Source organism: Arachis ipaensis, chromosome B8, assembly GCF_059453495.1.
Source record: "Arachis ipaensis isolate K30076 ecotype BB chromosome B8, ASM5945349v1, whole genome shotgun sequence".
Lineage (NCBI taxonomy): Eukaryota > Viridiplantae > Streptophyta > Magnoliopsida > Fabales > Fabaceae > Arachis > Arachis ipaensis.
In genome coordinates this window covers 33,115,021-33,120,677 of record NC_142443.1, presented here as the reverse complement: position 1 = coordinate 33,120,677, position 5,657 = coordinate 33,115,021, and the positions used below count along the sequence as shown (strand labels likewise).

The window sequence follows — 5,657 nt, the reverse complement described above, 5'->3', positions numbered from 1 at the left end:
TTTGGGTGAAGGTGCACCATTTCCTCATAAGATTCCTGCAAGGTTACTGGAAGTTGCTTGTTCCCAAAGCACTTGAGACATAGTTAGCTTGCATGTATGCTTGTGCCTCTTGAACTCAATTTGGTGTGTGAACACCAAACTTAGTTCCTTGCCCAGTACAAAACATTGCATATATGCAGAGAACCTCATATCTTGTTATCAACAAAGCAATGATCACCTATAGTCTAACTACATCTAAGTGGTTTCTCTTGATTGGATGGAGCTAGCAATGTTCTTTTGGAGTGGAGTGTAATTCTAACCAATGTCCTTCGGTGGAACACCAAACTTAGAATTACACTATCACTCTTGGATTGTTCTGGTGTGGAACACCAAACTTAGCTCCTTACAATGCAGGGGAAACAACTTGTGATTTTTATTGAAATAAAGATGAAAGTGAAACTACCTGAGGTTCGGTTGCCTCCCAACAGAGCGCTCTTTTATCGTCGCTAGCTCGACGAGTCCTTAATTACTTGAGATGGTACTTTACTCTGGGGTTTTCCCCCATGTTGCCCAAATAATGCTTGAGTCTTTGTCCATTCACTGTAAAAGTCCTCTCTGAACCTTCATCCGTGATTTCGATGTGGCCATATGGTGATACTTTTGTAACCATGAAAGGTCCGGACCACCTTGACTTGAGTTTTCCTGGGAACAGCCTTAATTTAGAATTGTAAAGGAGTACTCGCTGCCCCTTTTCGAAACTCCTGGGTGCAAGATGCATGTCATGTTTTCTCTTTGCCTTTTCTTTATACATCTTAGTGTTTTCATAGGCTTGTGACCTGAATTCCTCCATCTCTTGCAGCTGCAAGATCCTTTTTGCACCAGCAGCAATGCTGTCAAAATTTAGTATCTTGATAGCCCAGAGAGCTTTGTGTTCCAGCTCCAGTGGTAAATGACAAGCCTTCCCATAGACCAGTTGATATGGAGACATTCCAAGTGGAGTTTTGAATGCTGTTCTGTATGCCCAAAGAGCATCATCCAGCTTCTTCGACCAATCCTTTCTAGATGCACCCACAGTCTTTTCCAGGATCCTCTTCAGCTCTCTGTTGGATATCTTAGTTTGCCCACTTGTTTGAGGATGGTAAGGTGTGGCTACTTTGTGTTTTACCCCATATCGTAGGAGGAGAGCTTCTAGTGGTTTGTTACAAAAGTGGCTCCCTCCATCACTGATGAGGGCTCTTGGGACTCCAAACCGGCTAAAGATATTCTTCCTGAGGAAGTTCATGACTACCTTGTTATCATTAGTTGGGGTTGCAATAGCCTCTACCCACTTGGAAACATAATCCACTGCTACCAAGATGTACTTGTTTGTATATGAGGTTGGGAATGGTCCCATGAAATCTATTCCCCACACATCAAACAGTTCCAGTTCCAAGATGAAATTTTGTGGCATGGCGTTTCTTTTGGGCAAGTTTCCAGATCTTTGGCATTCATTGCAGCTTTTTACTAGTTCCTTGGCATCCTTGAAAATGGTGGGCCAAAAGAATCCGCTTTGTAACACCTTTACTGCAGTTCTGTCCCCTCCAAAGTGGCCTCCATAACATGAACCGTGGCAATTCCACAGGACTTCTCTTCTTTCTTCTTCCGAAACACATCTTCTAAGGATTCTATCTGAACACTTCTTGAAGAGATATGGCTCGTCCCAGACAAAGTATTTTGCATCATTCATGAGCTTCCTTTTTTGATGTTTATTGATCCCTGGGGGTAATGCCCCAGTTGCCTTGAAATTTGCAATATCTGCAAACCATGGTGCTTTGTGAACTGTCATCAACTGCTCATCAGGGAAGAGCTCGTTCACATTTGTATCATTTCCTTCACCTTGATCATGAGGGATTCTGGATAGGTGATCTGCCACCTTGTTCTCCACTCCTTTCTTGTCTCTGATTTCAATATTGAATTCCTGCAACAGTAAGATCCACCTTATTAGTCTTGGCTTTGATTCTTGCTTGGCAAACAAATATTTAAGTTCTGTGTGATCTGTAAAGACAATCACTTTAGCACCAATGAGGTATGATCTAAATTTGTCAAATGCAAAAACTATTGCCAGCAACTCCTTTTCAGTAGTTGTATAATTTCTTTGAGTTTCATTAAGGACTTTGCTAGCATAGTATATCACATGAACTAAGTTATCTTTCCTTTGTCCTAACACTGCCCCAACTGCAAAATCAGATGCATCACACATCAATTCAAATGGTAGGTTCTAATCAGGTGGGGAAATGATAGGAGCAGAGGACAACCTCATTTTCAGATGTGCAAATGCTAGCATGCATGTTTCATCAAAGATAAATGGTGTATCAGATACAAGGAGATTGTTTAAGGGCTTGGCTATCTTTGAAAAATCTTTAATGAACCTTCTGTAAAAACCAGCATGCCCTAAAAAACTCCTAATTGCCTTGACATCACTGGGTGGGGGTAATTTTTCAATAAGTTCTACTTTACCTCTATCAACCTCAATGCCTTGGTGGGAGACCTTGTGACCAAGGACTATTCCTCCTGTCACCATAAAGTGACATTTTTCTCAGTTCAAGACCAAATTGGTCTCTTGGCATCTTTTCAATACCAAGGCGAGGTAATGTAGGCAACTAGGAAAGGAATCTCCGAATACCGAGAAATCATCCATAAAAACTTCAATGAATTTTTCTATCATATCTGAAAAGATAGAAAGCATGCAGCGTTGGAAAGTTGCAGGTGCATTACATAGCCCAAATGGCATGCGCCTATAGGCAAACACTCCATACGGACAAGTAAATGAGGTTTTCTCTTGGTCTCTGGGATCAACCACTATTTGGTTATATCCTGAATAACCGTCGAGAAAACAATAATATGCGTGCCCTGCAAGTCTTTCCAACATCTGATCCATGAATGGAAGGGGAAAATGATCCTTTCATGTAGCCTCATTGAGTTTTCTGTAGTCTATGCACATCCGCCATCCTGTGACGGTCCTTGTAGGTATGAGTTCGTTTCTCATTGGGAACCACAGTGATTCCTCCCTTCTTGGGCACAACATGTACGGGCTAACCCAAGGGCTGTCCGAAATTGGGTATATTACCCCTCCTTGCCACAGCTTCATAACCTCTTTCTGTACCACTTCCTTCATGATTGGGTTCAGCCTTCTTTGGGATTGAATGGATGGCTTAGTATCATCTTCCAACAGTATTTTATGCATGCATATGGTTGAACTGATTCCTTTCAAGTCAGCAAGGGTCCATCCAATGGCATCCTTATGCTCCCGCAGCACTTTGAGTAGCTCGTCCTCTTGATCTTGACTGAGGGATGAATTTATGATCACTGGGTAGTTTTCATTTTCTCCTAGATATGATATTTGAGAGTGGGTGGCAGTGCTTTGAGTTCAAGTTTGGGTGCTTCTGAATTTTCGTTCCCTTCCTTTGGTGCATCTGGTATATGAATTTCTGCTGTGGCCACCTCTTCACTTGATTCAGATTCTTCCTCCACCAATCTCTCGTCCTCTTCAGCTTCTTCTTCTTTAAAATTCTCCTGCACTTCATCCTCAAGTGCATCTAACCTCATGCATTCCCCCAATTGTTCTGGTGGGTAACTCATGGCCTAGAACACATTGAATGTCATCTTTTCATTGTGTAATATCAGGGTGAGGTCACCCTTCTGAACATCAATGATAGCCCCAGCAGTGGCCAAGAATGGCCTTCCCAGGATGATGGAGGTCTTGGCGTCCTCCTGCATATCCAGCACCACAAAATTTGCTGGAAATATGAAATCTCCCACTTTTACCAGCAAATCCTCTACTACCCCATGAGGGAATTTGAACGATCGGTCTGCCAGTTGTAGGGCCATTTTTGTTGGTTTAGCCTCCTCAATTTTCATCTTCCTCATCATAGCTACTGACATCAAATTGATGCTGGCCCCTAAGTCACAAAGAGCCTTCTCTACTGTGATTTCTCCTATAATACAAGGGATCTGAAAACTCCGAGGATCCTTCAGTTTCTGGGGTAGTTTGTGCTGAATGATAGCACTACACTCTTCGGTTAGTATCACAGTCTCATTGTTCTTCCAGCTTCTCTTCTTAGTCATTAGCTCCTTCAAAAACTTGGCATAGAGTGGCATTTGTTCTATGGCTTCAGCAAAGGGTATGTTGATTTGTAATTTCTTGAAGATTTCCAAAAATCTCAAGAACTGGTTGTCATCTTCCTTTTTCTTCAATAGCTGGGGGTATGGAGCTCTTGAGATGTTCAGTTGTGGCATCCCTTTCTCTTTCTGCGGACTTGGCGTGGGAGGTTGAACTCCATCTTACTCTTCTCCCTTTTCATTTGAGCCTTCTTCTTGTGGTTTTTGGGGCAGTTCCTTCAGTTCCTTCCCACTCCTAAGTGTGATAGCTTGACACTCCTCCCTTTTGCTTGAATTGGCATCATTGCAAAGGTTGTGGTTAGGAAGCTGCTTAAATAGATAGCTGATTTGTGTCTCCAGTTTCTTGATGGCAGCATTTTGATTCTGCATGTTTGACTGCACTTCCTCTCGGAATGCTTTACTGTTTCGAATGTCTTTGCATACTCCTTCAAGTAAGGTTTCAATCTTAGAGAGCTTGTCATTAATTGATGGGTGATTCGGAGCAGATGTGCTGTTTTGGTTTTGATAGGCGTGTGGAGAAGTGTAGTTGTGGGGGTGTTGAGATGTCTTCTGTGTGAATTGTTGGTGAGCTGTATTGTTGTTGGAGTTGTAACGTCTCTGGTCTTGGTTTTGATCTTGCTGACTTTCCCACCCAAAGTTTGGGTGGTTTCTCCATCTAGGGTTGTAGGTCTTGGAGTATGGATCATAGTTTTGCCTTGGTGAATTTCTAATGTAGTTAGCTTGCTCCTGACTACCCTCTGCTTCTTCATTCACTCCTTCTTGGGTTGTTGATGAAGTGGAGATTGCTGCTACTTGGTTCCTCTCCATCTTCCTGGTGAGGTCAGCCAGCTGCTGGGTAATGAGCTTGTTTTGGGCCAACAAAGCATCTACGTTATTTAGCTCCATTACTCCTCTTGTGCTCCCTCTTTCGGAAGCATAGAAGTAGTCATTCTCTGCTACTGTTTCAATAACATCTATGGCTTCCTCAATAGTCTTCTTCTTGTTCAAAGATCCTCCGGATGAATGGTCTACGGCCTTCTTTGACTCATAAGAGAGCCCTTCATAGAAAATGTGCAGCTGCACCCATTCGTTGAACATATCTGGTGGACACCTCCTTATTAAGTCCTTGAACCTCTCCCATGCTTCATATAGAGTCTCACCATCTTGTTGCCTGAAAGTTTGGACCTCAGCTCTCAGCCTATTGATTCGTTGAGGAGGGTAAAATCTTGCTAAGAATTTGTTCACCACGTCTTCCCAAGTTGTCAAGCTTTCCCTTGGGAAAGATTCTAGCCACTTGGCTACCTTGTCCCTGAGTGAGAATGGAAATAAGAGCAGTCTATAGACGTCAGGATGAACACCATTAGACTTCACTGTGTCACATATTCTCAGGAAGGTGGTTAAATGTTGATTGGGGTCTTCTTGAACACCTCCTCCAAATGAACAGTTGTTCTGAACAAGGGTGATGAGCTGTGGTTTAAGTTCAAAGTTGTTGGCATGGATTGTTGGCTTTTGGATGCTACTTCCACAATTGCCTGGGTTTG

At 42.7% G+C, this 5,657-nt stretch overlaps 1 non-coding gene across 1 annotated transcript; it reads left to right on the top strand.

The window, feature by feature from the left end:
* The first annotated feature begins 5,209 nt into the window (after window positions 1-5,209).
* Window positions 5,210-5,316, top strand: LOC148547641 (small nucleolar RNA R71). The gene has a single exon (XR_015897083.1). It is a non-coding gene; the product is annotated as a small nucleolar RNA R71 (small nucleolar RNA).
* Window positions 5,317-5,657: the final 341 nt, after the last annotated feature.